We start from the raw sequence: 18,356 nt of genomic DNA, 5'->3' as shown, positions 1-18,356 counted from the left end.
TAATATTGTAGATACAGTTATAATAATCTGATATCAATGCTAGAAATTCGCAATTGGGTGCAATAACATTGTCCCTAAGATTGATATGTCCTGTAGAATACAAATTCTGTTGGTACATATAAGCATAACATTTAGAGGTTCTTCACTTTGAGAAAGTATAAATTTTGATATTGTATTGTGATATCGATCTCAAATATATTTAATTTACCTTTTAATTTCAAATGCTAGTGCCTCGTAGAAAGACTAAGAATGTAATATTTAAATCTATGCAATTAAAAATAAAATACTAGATGTGCAACAACAATGTTCCATTAACCTCTGGATGCTATGCCGTAAGCAATTCTACTTTCCATTTAGGAAGTTCTACAGAGTGGATGAAGGTTATTGAAATCATTTTTGTGAAATTCTACATCTGAAGTTGTAGGGACTAGTATGAATGTCAAAATTTTAATGAGAAATTTATGTACTGGTAAGTGTTAAGGCTTTTACTAGTTGAAACTTTAAATTCACTTCAGCTAATATTTGACAAAGTACATTCAGTTGAAGAAGAATCTTGGCAGTTTTGATGATCTCATACCGGTATGTAGCAAGTTACCTCTTCAACTGAGTACCATCTATTATAATTCAGTCTTAATCAATAAATCCTAATTTATCTTTATGAATAAAGCTGATAAAGACGAAATATTACAGGGTGATCCATTTGGGAAGACATAAAATAAAAACGTAATAAAATGAGGACTGTTGCTATTTATTATGAAATAATTTGTACATGCACTCTAGAAGAATGGGAGTTTTGTCCAAATTAAGGCTAGTTCACAATAAACCGGGAACGAAAACGACAACGAGAACGAAAACGGAAATAATTTTGAAATGTATTTAAATGGGAGCATTCACAATTAACTGTTGTGAATGCTCACATTGAAAAATACATATTTTAACATTATTTTCGTTCTCGTTCTCGTTTCCGTTCCCGGTTTATTGTGAACCAGCCTTTAGACCTCAACATGCCAAGCATTGGGAACACGACACAGTTCATATCTTGAGGCTAATTCCTCCCATGTGTGGTCTAACATCTCAGGGAATAACTCTCTCAATAGCTGAGAAAATTTTTGCTCTGAGATCATGAATATCCCTGGGTCGCTGTGCATATACATCCTTCTTCACCAAAACCCCAGAGAAAAAAATCGGGTGGTGTCAGGTTTGGGCAATCCACACCAGTTGTTACCAAATGTGTCATCCAGATAATCATAGACGTCTGTTGTCCAGTGAGGTGGTGCACCATCCTGTTGGAACACGATACCCATGTTGTTTTCCTGTTGCAGTTGTGGTTCGAAAAAGTTTTTCAATATGTCTGGGTATGGTCCTGATCGAACTGTTTCCTCTGCGAAGATAAACAGCCCATACCAATTATAGCGACTTACTGCACACCAAACATTAACTTTAGGACTAGCTCATTCCAGTTCATATGTGACATGCGGATTTTTACGTCCTCATATGATTGCATTATGGGTATTCACTCGCCCACTGACATGGAAGACACATTTCGCTAATTGTTGTGCAGTAAATGGCATTTTGTTTATTCAGTCATTGCTGAGTAACTTCTTTTGTTTCATATGCGGTAAAAATGATGATACAAATCTCCCATGCTTCAGTATCATATTGAAACTGAAATGAATTCTACAGCAACCCTCATAATAAATTTTATAGTCAATTTATTTTATGTCTTCTCAAATGGATCACCCTGTATGTCCAAACTTGTCACTCCTCCATTATCTCTTGTTAAGAGATGTAATCATAACAGCGATAGTAGAGGTCTCTGGATAAAAAAGTTACGAGAATTCCTATAATTGCGTGAAATGTTTATGCTGTCAGTTGGTGTTATTGCTATATTTAGATTTTTATGGTACTGGTTTCTATTTATAAGGATTGCGAATATGATGGATTGTGAAATAAATTTAATGCAATTTGTGTGTTGAATTATTAATGATTATTTTTGTTTTATTTCTTTATTGAATACAGACTGTAAACAATATAAACTGCCAAAATTATACAGACAGACATAACTGTCTACTGAACAAAATGTCTAGTGATATGTAATTTATTTTTAATTTGTAAAATACTATGTTTTTAAGATCGATAGTAGTCATTATATGTTTACATTTCGACTGAACATGAATGCATTGCCAATGACCTTGAATAGAACTGAATGTAAGAGTTGAGTTGAGAGACAGAATCCAAACATCACCCACCATCTTGCATAAACCAGTAAGTACTTACAACAGCTTTGCTTCTAGTAAAAATACAAGTTAACAGGTTTTCCTCATTGATAAACCATAGCTGTAATGATAGTTTTTATGTATTATACTGTATATAATAAATTGTAGTATAAGATAATATAATATATTATAAAATGGTGTATCAAATTTGTTTAATATCTGTATACAATATATAGGCGTATAATTTCACTTCTCATAGGAGATTCCCCCCCCCCCCCATTTTCAGCGCTATCAAATCATTACATATTTTAATTGTTGACGGGGTCAACGTCTCAACTCTCATTATAAAGGAACTCTAGTGTCTAAATATTACAGGTAATGAGGGACTTGCTATTTCATCGACCCAATTTATTTTTGAGTAGGTACATAATGTGTACTGTACCTACATTGTTTAATTGTATGTTAATAGACGTCATGGTTGGATCAAGCCTATCAGAAGGAGTATGCTCATTGTCTTATATTCAGTTACTATCGAGGGACTCTACATACCAATATATAACAAAGTAACCAACGACTGCTTCAATATATGTATCCGGCAAAATAAATAATAATTGTCTATTCTCTTTTCAAAAAAATAGACCCATAAAACACTTTTTTTTTTCTTGGGAAACCTTTACATTTACAGAAAACCATTATTTGCCTTTTTTTCTTCAATTATTTCGCGGGTGCTCGTGTAAAGGGGGTTAAGTATGATTTCGCTAAACTGAGATAAGTACAGATTTCAACTCTCCACAGTTACTTTTTTCTTGTGTTAAAGGGGTTAAGTTATTCTTCCATCTATGATGCAGTTACAGTGCTCCATATTTTGTGACAAAGGGATTTTGTTCAGTACCAAAGGAGAGAAGTTTACATACCTTACAATTTGACTTAACCCCCTTTACACGAGCACCCGCGATTTATGCTCTACCACCAGTATTTTTTAGCAGTTTATATTATTTACATCCAGTATATTATACCATACATCTGTACAAGTATTTACAATGGAATTACTGAGTTTTGTCTTTAGCAAACACCATAAGAATGTAAGAATCTGATCTATTGCTAAGCAAGTAGCTTCAGATGTTGAAATTTTCGTAACATTTCAGTCATTTGACCCTGGAGCATAAATGTTTCACGTTAAGAAAAAGCGGAAACGTGTCAATTCTTTTATGTACTGTGTGTATACTATCATTACTTATGAGGATTTTTTAGAATTATAGATTTAATTTTAGACATATATCTTGATTAATTTTAGAGGTCCACAGACTTCTACAGTAATGATGTTTTGTGTATAAATTGAAAATTGAATGTGAAATGACTAGTTAAGAGGAGCCAACCACTTAGTTTTCAACTACTCATCATTGAAAAATACTGCTGCCATGAATTTATTAACATTATGTAACTACTGATTACATTTTTATCACTTCAGAAATAGGCAATTTACATATTTTTTTATACAGTACGTAGATTTATTTTAAAAAAGAAATATGTGTAATGGAAACTCTTCACAAAAATGTTTAAAACGCCCTTGCGTAAAATTGTTTTGAAGAACTCATATTTGTCTCTGCAACTATTGTACAAATCTTCATTTTCATTAGTCTCCTGGAATAGTGGAGATGGAAATGATGTGTAATATACTGTGTGCAAATCATGTCTCCTGAATCGAATTATATGAAAATGAATTCCAGATAGGTTCAACACATAATTTTTTTTTCTTTCCTTTTTCTTGTTCATTGCAAAGACTATGGTAACAATTGTACTTTACGCAAGATACATAAATGCTTCAGGAAGAAGGTACAAATTTCTGATCTCTGTTATACTCACTTCGCTAATTCATAATAATAGGCAGTGTAGTCGTTGAGAGAGAGTTTGTACAGAATTATTAAGTATGATTACTAGAAATGTAGAGCTTATAAACGTAACTGTAAAATGAATTTCTATGTTTTCTAGTCAAGGCTGTGTAGAAATGTCACATTTTGGATCTCATAACCAAAATATCGACAGCCAATGTTTTATTGAGAGTTGTAAGAGGCATGTTTCATTGGTGTACAGTGTCATGAGTGATTTATACTTGAAGTGCAGCAGTTGATCTGCTGTCAGTTTGATAAACATCATTCCAAAAGACTTGATAATCATTGCTGAAATGAATGGAGCTTTCCCTTGTTATAGCATGAAATATGTATAGTCTATTTTCTTTTCTTACATTTATTATATAATGTATAAATAGCTTGCCTATGAAACCAAAGATTCTGGATTAACCAGGTATAGAATTAAGAAAAGAGACCAAGATATTTATTGATAACTGTATAATATGCTCTAATACTTACTATTCTTGAAGTTTATAGGTATTAGACATTTCAAAATAGTAGAAAAATTAAAATAATTAAGAAATATATTAAGGTTAATTTGAACAGTTTAGCTTTATAATTGGAATCCAGTGTGATTTTGGACAGGATTTCACTTATTAACAAAGCTGATGCTGTGTTAACATTCCAACAAATTTCTAACAATTTGATGGTCCACTCTCTGAGAACAAATACGGTTCTTCTAGGCTCAAAACTTGAAATACTAGTACGTTAGTATTTCTAAGTCTAATTATCTTGGATAAGTGTTATTCTAAGAAAAGATCTGGCTCATATAATAAACGAAATTGATATTTTATCAAATATTTGTGGAAGGTATTGTGTTTAAACAAAGCAATGAATTGTGCAAATAGTGGGAAAGAGAGAGAGAGAATGTGAAGGGGTATGGTAACTGTTGCTAGTGGAAACGCACAAAAGAACTACTTATGTAGTAAATTTTGTTTAAAACCTACCCCTTCACATATTATTTTTGGTTTCAACTTTTCATTAAATAAAGAGATATTTATCACAATGTGTTCTTCACTATTACTTTCTCTGAAATTCCTACACTTCCATTGATTGATAATTAAATTTATTACATTATAGAAGCAATGTCGGCTCTAATTGCCCCACAGTTCTATCATCTCAAATCTTCTTCTGCCTCAAACTCTTCTCCCGGTCACCATTCCTTCCAGTGCATCATTCAGTAGAGAGTATCTTATCAGCCATTGACCCAATTCCTTTTCCTGATCAGTTTCAGTACCATTCTTTCTTCACCCTCTCTTTCCAACACAGCTTCATTTCTTATTCTGTCTGTCTGTTTCACACGTTCCATTCTTCTCCATATCCACATTTCAAATGCTTCTAGTCTCTTCTCTACACTTCGTCGCAATGTCCATGTTTCTGCTCCATACAGTGCCACACTCCACACAAAGCACTTCATTAGTATTTTCAGAGTCCGCAGAAGATGCTTCTTTTTCCATTAAAAGCTTCCTTCGCCATTGCTATCCTCCTTTTAATTTCCTGGCAGCAGCTCATGTTATTGCTTATAGTACACCCCAAGTATTTCAAGCTGTCCACTTGTTCTACTGCCTCATTTAGAATTCGCAAGTTTACCTTCTTTATTTTTCTTCCTATGAGCATGGTCTTCGTCTTGTTTGTATTTATCTTCATCCCATACTGCTCACAGCTGTCATTTAGCTGCAATAGCATATCCCTTAGTATCATCTCCTCTTCTGCTAACAACGGCATATCATTAGCAAATCTTATGCACTTTATTATTCTTCCTCCTACTATCACTCCTCCCATGTTCTGAAAACAGTTTTTCACTAAATCCTCCAAGTAGATGCTGAACAAGGTAGGTGATAAACGGCATTCTTGACATAGTCCTCTCCCAATTTTACTTTCTTCTGATATTTCTTCTCCTATCCTGACTTTGACTCGTTTTATATAAAGATCACTGAACAGTCTTCTCTCTTTCCAATCCACATCTATTTTCTTTAGGATCCCCATCAGTTTATTCCAATCCACTCTGTCAAAAGCCTTTTCTATGTCCACAAATACTACTTACACTTCTTTATTCTTCTCTAGGTAAGAGCTGATCTTATGGTTTAAATTTTGTTGTTTTATGGTCAAGTTTAAGTCACCCCACTACACTACATCTCCAGTTTCCACACATAGTCCTAGTTTTAACTTGTTATCCCACTTATACGATATGTATATGATTTACATGCACTTGCTGTTAATATGACGTAGGTGTGAACAAATGAACACAATTTTTTTATAAAGATATTTTAATTTCATTTAACAAAAAATTTATTTACAGTAGATGACAACCACGCCTTGGTTTCATTTGGGCAGTCATTAATTCGTTCGTCTTTTATTTCTTAAGCGTTTATAAAAGTGGAATATTTCCATATTAAAAGTAGGCCTTCAGCTCTCACATCTTTTTCTTTGGTAGTAAGTTACAGTACTATTCAATTATTATTTTTTAATCTTAAACTCGAGAGGGGGACAATTGGCTAAATGACACCTCAGTTGCATACCCTTATCATATTTGATTATGGATTACAAGTTCCTTGGTAATGTCCATATATTTCTATAAACCTTTATAATGATGTAATGTTTAATGTTTGAAGGGGAGAATCGTGAACATGTGCATGGGTGTGGATCCTTCACTTCATTGTTAGAGTTAAAATGACAGAGACAAGTTCTTTTTCTGTTGAAAAGTTAGTTGCGAGTTTGTGGATAAACAAACTTCCTTACAGAGGACAGACAATTAGCAATGTGCAAGAGTAGTTTCAGAAACAATGTACTAAGGTTGCACTGATGAAAAGAATATTGCTTTCCTAGGACGGGCTTTTATGATGGAAAGTGTAGAAGACAGAAGCCCTTGGAGGCATGTACTGCTGTTGCAGCATCAATTGAGCAGTTGGTTCAGTTGATGTGCCATGATTGACTATGATCACATGAAGAATTTATTTTTGAGGCTATAGCATCCAAACTTCGTCAACGAGCTGTCGGATGCACACAACATTGTCAGCACGCAGCCATGACCTCACAACACTGGATAAATCTGTGTGGAATAATCTCAAGAGGAAGCTGCATATCACTTCAGAACCAATGGTGAACTGGAGCAAGTAGTATGGGATTCTTTTGTCTCGATCACACCTGCAGTGTTGGATTTGGAGGCTGATAGTCTTGTGTGTAGGGTTGCCGATATGGCAGGACATTCCCGATTTTCAGGAAATTTTTCTGTGTCCCACTTATACCCATCATGGAATACAGAATGTCCAGCTTTTTAAGATACTGGTATTTATTACCCATTCCTAAGGAGAATTGAAATTCGCTCACGACGCGAAACAAATGCACCACGCACCATACTCAGACTTGAGAGGTATGTAAATTTCAGAGAATATTATTTACTGCTTTAAGTTTGTATATTGGTATTTTTATGTTAATCTAAATGTTACTTAACAAAAAATATTATTTTTGTTTTTATATTAAATTGTCACATTAAATGACACAGTATTACCACAATCTAATATCATAGTCATGAAGCTTGAGGTGATTTTTTTTTTCGCGATACAGCGCTCCAAGCGGTTAGCAACTGAGAGTACTAGGAACAATAGACTGTGCCGGTACTAATTCGCATTGTCTGTGATGAGGCGATAGTAGCGATCCTAGTGGCTACCAACTAAAGTTCAACTGTCATTGGATACATATTTCCTACGTATTGAACTTCATGACTGTATATACCGTTGCTTACGAGATTATACAAGCTAGTGCATAGTATGATCAAGAGTGGGTCTCGGAGCGCCATGACAATTTCTGCCGCTAGGTTTGCCTCGCAGTTCTATTAAATGGTGAATAGTTCCATTGCTATAAGCATTGTGTATCGTGAAAATTCTTCGATTAATTTTGCATTACTGATCGAGTATGAATATTATAAACATGGCAAGCATATTACAGTCTTATTTGAGATTTATTTATAATGTGTTAAATAACAGTATGCAGATTTTCAGTGTGATTTAATGGAATTTACATTTTGTTTCCCGAAAGTCTGAATTTGTTCTATTAAAAATGTTGCTTACAAACTACATTCTTCATCTGGTTCATTTACTTTGGCAAGTTGATTGTTAAGATTGTTTTCAGTTCCGTGTTTTTCCTTCAGATTTCGTTCCGTCTAATTCGTTTTACTTGCTGAAAGAGAACTACTGGTGTCTTCTACTTTCAGATATTATTATTATTACTTATCATCCATCTATCTATATTTATATGGAAGTAAAATTATCGTTACCGGAACACTTTCTAATCAGTTCTTATTTAAATTATTCTCAAGGTGATTATCTGAATCTTTATTCTATTCTATACAATCATGATTGGACTAGCATATATCAGACTACTGATGTAAACACTGCTGCAAATTTCTTGTCTCAAATTATAAACAATGCTATATCCCTTTATGTCCCTGTCACCTTTGTTAAAAAATCGCACTATCCTAAATGGTTTTCAAACGATTTACGTCAGCTTATAAAGAAAAAAAATAAAGCTCATAAAAATTACAAAAAATATAAAACTGATCATCATTATCAAATTTTTTCTAATTTTAGAAAACAAGTCAAAGCCATGATTAAATCTGATAAATTCAAATGGTTACAATCAATTGATGATAACCTAAAGCACGAACCAAATAAATTTTGGAAATATGTAGAAACTTTTCGAAAAACCAATAGTAATCCCACAGAACTAATGATAAATGGCGTTCACATCACAGATGAAAAAGAAATTGCAAATGCATTTGCTTGTCAATTTAAATCTGTTCAACAAAATTGTAACTCTAATTTCATTACTTATGATTCTAATATTACTGACTGTTTGTCCCTGCCTAATATTACATTCGATGATGTAAATAAAGCTATTAAAAAGCTAAAGCCTAATAAATCTAAAGGTACTGATAGCATTCCTAATTTTATAATCAAGGGTTGCTCTAATATTCTCTTGCCTGTTTTAACTTTTTTATTCAATCTTAGCTTAAAAACAGGAATTTACCCGTCACTTTGGAAGGAAGCAACCATTATTCCAGTTTTCAAAAATGGTAATAAAAACAGTGTTACTAATTATAGACCCATTTCTATCCTAAACAATTTTTCCAAAATTTTTGAAAAAAATTATTCACAAACACATTTCATTTTATGTAAAAAATAAGATCAATTCTGCCCAACATAGATTTACAAGAGGGAAATCTACTACTATTAATTTAGTTTCCTATCTTAATCTCATAATGCCTATAGTTGAAAATCAAGGTCAAATTGACTCAATTTATTTTGATTTTAGCAAAGCATTTGATGATGTTCCTCACAAAATTTTATTAAATAAATTAAGTAATTCTGGTCTCTCCACTAACTACGTTAATTGGTTTGAAAATTATTTAATAGATAGACAGTCTTGTGTTCGACTAGGTAATTCTCGGTTCCATTTAATAGTTTATGCGGTGTTCCTCAAGGGTCTACATTGGGACCTCTCTTATTTTTATTATTTATAAATGATATAAGTAAAAGAATAAGTTCTAGCTGCCTTTTATTTGCGGATGATCTCAAAATCTTTCGCAAAATTAATAGTTTGGTTGATTGTCAAATTCTTCAAAATGACATTAATTCAATTTCACAATGGTCTGTTGAAAATGGAATGAAAATTAATCAATCCAAAACTTTTGTTATTTCCTTTTCACGGAAAACTATCTCCCTAAAATTTAACTATTCTCTCAGTAATGTCGTAATTACTAAGAAAGATTGTATTAGAGATCTTGGTGTCCTACTTGATTCAAAATTATATTTCCATGATCATGTGCAATATATTTATACCCATTCGTTAAGAATGCTTGTCTAATTAGGTCTATAACTTATTCTTTTTCCACTCCTATGTGTTTATTAATTTTATACTATACGTTGATTAGATCCAACCTTGAATATGCATCTGTTGTATGGAACTCCATTACTTCCAATGACTCGGCTAAATTAGAAAATATTCAAAGAAAATTTATTTCCTTGTGTTCTTATAGATTTTTACCAAATTCCGATTAAATGCAAATATTTCAATTGAGGTAGTTTGTTCACCAGACGTCAGGATCTTGATTATTTATTTTTTTGTAAAGTCATTAAGGGTGATATTGATTGTGAATCTTTCATAAGCAATATCAGTCTTCGTATTCCTGCTAATGGTTTAAGATTTCATAAATTGTTTTATAATAAGAATCCTAAATCTCTCTCTCCGGTCTGCAGATGCATTAAATATGCTAATTTGCATGGATTCAACTTGGATCCATTTAATGTGTAATATATCTTTGAGTTTTTAACTCACTGATCAATTTTATTAATTATTTGTCCATTTTATTTCTTGCATTTGGTCAATTGATTAGTGTAGACTATTCCATTATTTCAATTATCTCATTGTATAATTTTATAATTATTATTTGATCAATGATTGATGTAGACTATTATATTGTTTGTATTTCATCTCATTGCCATTTTCTATCATTCATTCTCATCATCATTTGTTGTTTTGTTCTGTTTTGTATTGTGCTAAACTGTAATTGGCCTTGTGCTGTTGTTTTTGCACGTTAATATTCTAAATAAATAATTATAAAATTGAATAATACACACACATTAAAATCTAGAGATTTTTGTTCGAAAATCGCGGGTTTTCGAAAACCATCTAGCGGAATTATATGAACAACTGTTGGCGACCCTGATCCTAGTGGTTATCATATTTATGGATGCCAGTGTTGCCAATACAGCGGTTTTCTCGCTAGATCTAGCGTTTTTCTTTGTTAGTTTAGCGGGTAAAATTTATGAAATTTGTATTGCTCATAAAAGGATTTAACGGTTTTTTAACACTCACAGCGGTATTTATTTTTACATTGACAATATAGCAATTTAGCGGTTTCTATACTGTATCTTAGCGAGTTTTTAAGAATCGGGTTGGCAACTCTGATGGATGCATATTTACAAGTCGTATTGAGTTTCGTGACTGTCTAGATTGTGATGTTAGTTTGCAGATTGTTGTACGATATTTAATATACGTTGCACTATAGTTAATAATTTTTTGAACAGATAACATGCAATATCTGCCCAAATACCTTGTAATATAACCCCCAAGTATATTATATTTATTCGTACTTATCTGACTATTCTTGAATTATAACCACAACGCAACACATAAAATAACTATTATGTATTAATATTAATACTAATATTAATTAATTATTAATAAGTTCGAATTTCACTATCTTCCAGTAACCGACTCAGAAACCTAGTAACTATTAAGTTTTCAAGAACGCCACTACTGACGCCGCTTAAAACGAGTACGACAGTAAACCAACATAACAGTTACAAGTTACAAAACACTACCAGTTGTAGTATTTGTCAGTACCGAAATTCGAAACGAAGTTGGCAAAAGAAAATTCAACCTTCAAACTAGAAAATCACCATAATCCACAAGCATTTGTGGCAATGGGGGAAAAATGGTTAGGTTTCACCCTTGGGGTATCAAGTTACCTGGTCTTCCCTATATTATTGGCCTATATGACCTTGGCAAGCTAATTATAGTTGTCACGTGGGCGAAGCGAAGAGATAAGATAAAGTACGCCTTTGTACTGAATAGAATTCAGAGTCTCGGCCAGACAAAGCCAATTTAACTAGAATATGTAGACCATGTTATAATGTTATCAGTCGGCAATATTATGATTCGTTATCTCTTCTGTTTTTATATATTTGTCGTGAATATTATTTATTCTTCATCTCACAGTGTTTGAGAGTGCGGGTAAAGCCGGTAAACAACTCCCCCACCTGGCGATGTTCTAGCAGACGAGCTGGACTGCCTGCCGGTGGCTGTTACTCTAGTGATCTCACCCCCTCTTCTTGTCGCCGTTCGTACTGTTTACGGTCATTTACAATACTGTAATGTTTTAATTTATTATGATATTGTAGAGAACTCAAACCAGATATACATGTTATATTTTTTTGGTGGGTTTGTGAACAGCATGAAATGCTTTTAAAATGTAATTATTTGTGGATGCAGATTAACATTGGATGGGATTGCGAACACAAAATATCAATAGCGTCTCCTTCTCCAGTCAACACTTGCGTTGTGTATTACATAGTTATAATTGGTTGACTGAGGCTGAGATTTTTACTGAGAAGCAGTGTATTATAATAATATAGTGTTAAGTGTATATAATATATAATATTAAGTAAAGTATTTTATAGTCTGTTTGTAAATATATATATCCTGGGCCCTATTTCATAAAAGTAATAATTTAATACCATTACTAAAAAGGTAATAGCATTAGGTAATATTATTACTGTTCTGTTTCATAAAAGTAATAGTTAATAATATTATTTATTACTGTAAATGCTCATAATATTACTAAAATAAATAATAAAATTACTAAACTGTTTCATAAAGCAGCAAAGATAATTAAATTTATTAATAATATGAACCTTAGTTCCATGACTGTATTTTAAGTAATAGTTTAATAATTTGTAAAAAGTAAATGCCAATGTATGGTTAGATTTTGAAGATAAAACTGTGAAAACTCAAATAGTGACGAAGAGGGAGTATTTGTCAGACGTCCAAGAAATTTTTGACAACGAATATCCTACAACCGTGCAAGAAAGTTACGAATATAATGAAATGTTTCACTTAAATTTTGAAACATTTGGATATGTCCGTCAAAGAATTGATAACTTGTTAGAACATCCCACAGAAAGGAATAAAGCATTAACTTCTCAGCAACAGCTACAAATTGCTCTGCATTGGTTGGGTAGTGGTGGACAATATCATTGTGTATCAGACATGCATGGAATTAAATTAAAACAGACTAAAATACAATTGTAGACAAAGAAAAATATTACGTACTTAACACAGTTCTGGTTCTCATGTTTGGCCATGTTGCGTTACATACATAATCTTTATCACTCGTTACCAAGCCACAGCAAAATCCCACAATTCCATCCAAGCTTCTTTCTTAGAGTTTTTTTGTTACTGTTGGTGAAAACCTTCAAATAGTTGACCTTTCAATCCGTAGGGAGGGGGGGGGGGGGAAACTCTGTTTCTTCAAGTTACTTTCACGTCTTTTCCCCATTTTAAAAAGCATCTGAGACAATATGAATGACTAACCAAGTCCCTCTCCATACTTACAAATTGTCATAGACGCCAATGTAGATGGACCATGCTGAAATTGAAAGCTATCTTATCTAATTGTAAAAGAGGAACAATTGGAAAGGGTCAAACCTAAATTAAATTAAATTACAGTATAAGACTGTTAGAAAGTAATTACTGTATAATTTACATTATTTTATATTATTTGAATGACTGAACTTAACGTTTTTCCCCTCCTTTCTCGTCATTTTTTTTTAATTATAATTGTTCAGAAATATATGCCTATGGGACATTTACATCACAAAATACAGTAATATTAACATTTTCTGTACCTATTGAAATGTTTTTTCAATGTATACTTGTGACAACCTGGATCTATATAGGTACTCTTGACTAATTAACATTGTGAAGATCTTGATGAGCCAAGATCTTGTGCAGATATATATCAACAAGTGGATCTATTACAAAATACATGAACTACTTTAAACCACCCCTATTGATAAACCAAAATTAACTTACGAGATTTATAGGTACCGTATCTACAATTCCACATCACAATCTCTAATTAGAACATATTTGAATTTTGTATAGTCAGGTAACTTCTTGAAAATACTACTTACAACATAATCAGCAATAAAAACCCATTAAGACAATTTCAGTATTTTTATTAATTTCGTCATAACATTAATCTTCTACAACATCCACACATTCAAACTCAAATACGATATTTTCTAGGAACTTCATCGCGTAAGTACGTATGTCGTTATTGCATTTGTATTTATTTACTCTTCCACCAATAATTTTTAAGCTTTTTTTTTATGTAAGTACTTGCGCAGTATTCCGAAGTATAACGGAACTTGAAATATCTTGCATAAGACGCTTTATAGGGTCCACTAACCCTGTTGTTAACACTGTCCGTAAGGCTGCTACAATATTATCATGGATAAATTATATATTTATCCATGATATTATCATCAAAAGTTTTCACTGCTTAACATTTTCATACGGTACTTCTTTAGATAACGAGCGTGCAAGTTTTAGACACACACGCTTCTATCACTGTACACTGATACACTGTTTTTGGAGTTGCAAACTTTACAACAACAGAGACGTGAACAATTAGGAATGATAAATATATATTCACAATATTTTAGATTTATCAAATTGTTTCTTTTACTCGTAAATCAACTGAATCAAATAACAGAAACAATAACTTCGAGTTGCAATGATTTACAATCTTATCTGAAATAAATTGTCTCCCAAACCTTTACACATATTACGATTTACTCTGTTGTTGCTATTAAACATAGTACTTCAAAACTTATTTCATTCAACAACTGTTAACAGAGAGGATAATATAAATAGCTGTAGAGTGCAGACCAACTAGGTTATGTTTGTCAGCCTTAACCTCAAATCATCTGGCTGCAAACAATACAAACACACTATAACCACTGTTTACCATGCATAACCATTCGCAACCGAAGTGTAATAGAATGCGCTCATTAAGAAATTAATAATATTACTGTACGTATTTTATGACTCATGCAAAACGTTTATGAAACAGAATTTAGTCGGTTAATAAAATTATTTTCATGACTGTAATGCTATTACTTATTATTATTACTGTGTTTATGAAACAGGCCCCTGGGTGCGTATATGTAATAATTGAAATGGAGGAACTTTCAGTGAAGAAGCATTCGAAAGGCAAACCGCTGCAACAAGGCCAACAAGAGTGTGTGCTAAATGTCTTCAATAAGATTGTTGCCGACAATCCCGGAATGGTTATTGATGAAGTGACAAAGTTGACTGCTGAAGCAACAGGCGTGTCTAAAGCCAGCATTTATCGACAACGAAGTAAGGTGAAGTCGGGCGAAAGGTTGGCCACCCCTAAAAAAAATTCGCCGGGCTAAACAACTAGGAGAAAAGTATGATGAAGCAACGAAATGTGCAATTCGTGGTATAGTGCATCAGTTTTATTTTCGTAATGAGATACCGATTGTAGACAAAATTCTTGCCGTGGTGCGTAATGACAAAAATTTGCCTAATTTCTCGCGCGCCACCCTGCATCGACTGCTTACTAAAGTGCTTCAATTTAAATATGAAAAACGGAATCGTCAGTGTTGTTGCTCGACAGAGATGACATTGTGCTGTGGCGGAGGAAATATTTGAGGGAAATAAAAGAGCACAGGGCTCAAGGCAAGGTAATATATTACCTAGACGAAACGTGGGTGAATGCGGGGCACACCGTTAATAAAGTTCTAGTGGACAAAACTATTGAAACGTGAAAACAGGCATTCCTCTCCGGGCTATCGACTGGACTAAGGGGAAAAGACTGATAGTACTTCATATTGGTAGTGAGAAAGGGTTCGTGGATGGGGGTCTTCTTCTTTTCGAGTCCAAGTCGACTAAAGATTACCACGAGAAAATGGATGGGGACAGATTCGAGAAATGGTTTAGTGACATTCTTCCACGCCTGGAAAAGGACTCTATTATAGTTATGGACAACGCTCCTTACCACAGCGTAATGGTGGAAAGAGTGCCCAATAAATCGTGGAGTAATATTAGAATCAGGGACTGGCTGATTTCAAAAGAACTGTATTTTGAGGAAAATTACCACAAGCTGGAACTATTGCAGTGTATCCCAAGTCACCTCGTAACCGAATGCCTCCAGTATAGAGTAGACAAAATTGCCGAAAATTCTGGAAGATTGGTTCTACGACTACCACCGTACCATTGCAATCTTAATCCTATCGAATTAATTTGGAGCCAACTGAAAGGGCGTGTGACCAGGAACAATAAAACCTTCAAACTTTCAGAAGTGCGAGAACTCATGCTTGAGGCTGTAGGAAATATATCATCTCGTGAATGGGAAGATTGCATCCGCCATGTGCGTGGGGAAGAAGAGAATATGTGGCGTCTAGATTGCCTGACAGAGGAGCTGGTGGAACCTCTAATTATTAACGTGGGTGATGACAGTGACAGTGACAGTGACGATGATGATGGTGCTGATGATTCCGGTGACGTTGACATGTCCGGAATTGAACCTCTAGAAACGGACGATTAGCTGGTGAGTTCACTTAACATTATTTTAAAGTCATTGTTTTCTGTGCTATGTTTATGTTTGTAGGATCAGTAGTAGCGCGGAGCCACAGCACGTGGACCAGTGTGCAGCGGGTGGGGAGTTGTTTACTTGCGCTCTCAAACACCATGAGACAGGGTTTATATTATCAACTGAGTGTATAACATAATTTGATAATTTTCTAGTACCCGGTACTCATTACATAGGTCGTTTTTGTGTTTACACAGTGGTTCCTTTCTTAAAAGATCGTTGCTGGCCCAATCCTATTGGTGTTGATTAGGAACGTAGTAACCATGGGTTACGAAACCACGGTTAAAAAGTAACATTCTTTAAAATGTAATTTCTCTGATCCATTCACAATCGTGGATTACATACACATTGTTAGCTGATACTCATTTAATAAGGGTAAAGTCAGTGATGGTACACTGTTTCTAAAAAATGGCAAAGGGAAAGCATCCATAACTTTGCAAAGATGATAGTCCAAGTCTAAAAGCGACTGCGCTTACTTCGTTCTGTATCGAAATGAACGTATTCTTTATTTTCGTGTTGTGTTTGCCTTTGGGCGCTCTTGTATTTCTGGTTTGCATATCTTTTTTTTTTCTTCAGTGTTGTTAGGTTAAAATCTTACAAAATGGAAAATAAGCGAAAATGATTATATCCCAATGTGTCTCAAATATTCATTCATTCATTCATTCATTCATAATGTTTTGCCCAAAGGCAGGCCTTTCACTGCAAACCGAGCTTCCCCAATCTTTCCTATTTTCTGTCTTCCTCTTTGTCTCCGCATATGATCCATATATCTTAATGTCGTCTATCATCTGATATCATCTTCTGTCCAAAACTTCTCCCGTTCACCATTCCTTCCAGTGCATCCTTCAGTAGGCAGCCAGTGACCCAACCAATTCCTTTTCCTCCTTCTGATCAGTTTCAGCATCATTCTTTCTTCACCCACTCTTTCCAGCACAACTTAATTTCTTATTCTGTCTGTCCATTTCACACGTTCCATTCTTCTCCATATCCACATTTAAAATTCTTCTAGTCGCTTCTCTTCACTTCATCGTAATGACTATGTTTCTGGCCCATACAATGCCACACTCCACAGAAAGCACTTCACTAGTCTCTTCCTTAGTTCTTTTTACAGAGGTTCGCAGAAGATGCTCCCTTTTCTATTAAAAGCTTCCTTTGCATTGTTATCCTCCTTTTGACTTCTCGGCAGCAGTTCATGTTACAACTTACAGTTCACCTCAAGTACCTATTTGTCTGAAGTATTGATAGATTTAATTACTAGATTTAAATATGTCATATTAAAATAAAAAGATGAAATATCCGTAAAGGAAAAGGGCGAAGAATATAGTAGGAAGGTGTGTACAATTCAGAGCTCCAATAATTATATCAGGAACTGCATTATCCTTTTCGTTCAGCTTGTGACGACTAGGAAAAGACTGTTTCCTCTTAAAATACTGAAAATCAATTTCATAGAATCGTAATGTAAGAGGCTAATTAATAGGAGAAATAGAGTTATTCCAAGTGATCCATTTGTTGCAGCAGAAATCCATCGTGGAATTTTTTGTCTCATAATTCCTTGTAAGAATTCTCTCTTTTCACTACTGAAACTCCACGCTCACCATCATCCCTAATAAAGTAATCTAAGTACAATAATAATAGTCTTCCAAATAATCACCTGTGGATCTGGCCGCCATTTTGTTTTACTAGGCCTACTAATCACTGGTTATCTCCTTCAATCACTCGAATTTGGCCGGTTAGAAATTACCGTGTTTATCCTGCTGTTGTTAAGTCCTAACTGAGGTCGATGCACCGTTAAAACGCTTAACCAGGGGTTAGGTGGCAATTTTAGCCCGGTGATTACAGTAGGCCTAACCGACGTTGATGCACGTGGCCACCTGTCTTAATTTGATAGGAAACTGAGTGGGCTCTAGAATCGTTCTAGAAGTTTGGCAACGAGAAAAATCGCACTACTTCATGGGATTGTACCTGGGACCCACTCTATACTCCTTCATA

At 34.0% G+C, this 18,356-nt stretch overlaps 1 long non-coding RNA gene across 1 annotated transcript in view; it reads right to left on the bottom strand.

Annotated features, from left to right (window-relative positions):
* The window catches only part of LOC138716196 (uncharacterized), a 32,189-nt gene extending 20,064 nt beyond the window's left edge, over positions 1-12,125 (bottom strand). Inside the window, exon 1 of the long non-coding RNA XR_011336598.1 lies at positions 11,653-12,125. This is a non-coding gene — a long non-coding RNA (uncharacterized lncRNA). The remainder of the gene's footprint in view (positions 1-11,652) is intronic.
* Between the last annotated feature and the right edge of the window lie 6,231 nt (positions 12,126-18,356).

Source organism: Periplaneta americana, chromosome 1 (genome assembly GCF_040183065.1).
Source record: "Periplaneta americana isolate PAMFEO1 chromosome 1, P.americana_PAMFEO1_priV1, whole genome shotgun sequence".
In the NCBI taxonomy this organism is placed as follows: Eukaryota; Metazoa; Arthropoda; class Insecta; order Blattodea; family Blattidae; genus Periplaneta; species Periplaneta americana.
The sequence above is the reverse complement of the archived record's forward strand: the minus strand, read 5'-3'. Positions and strand labels throughout refer to the sequence as shown.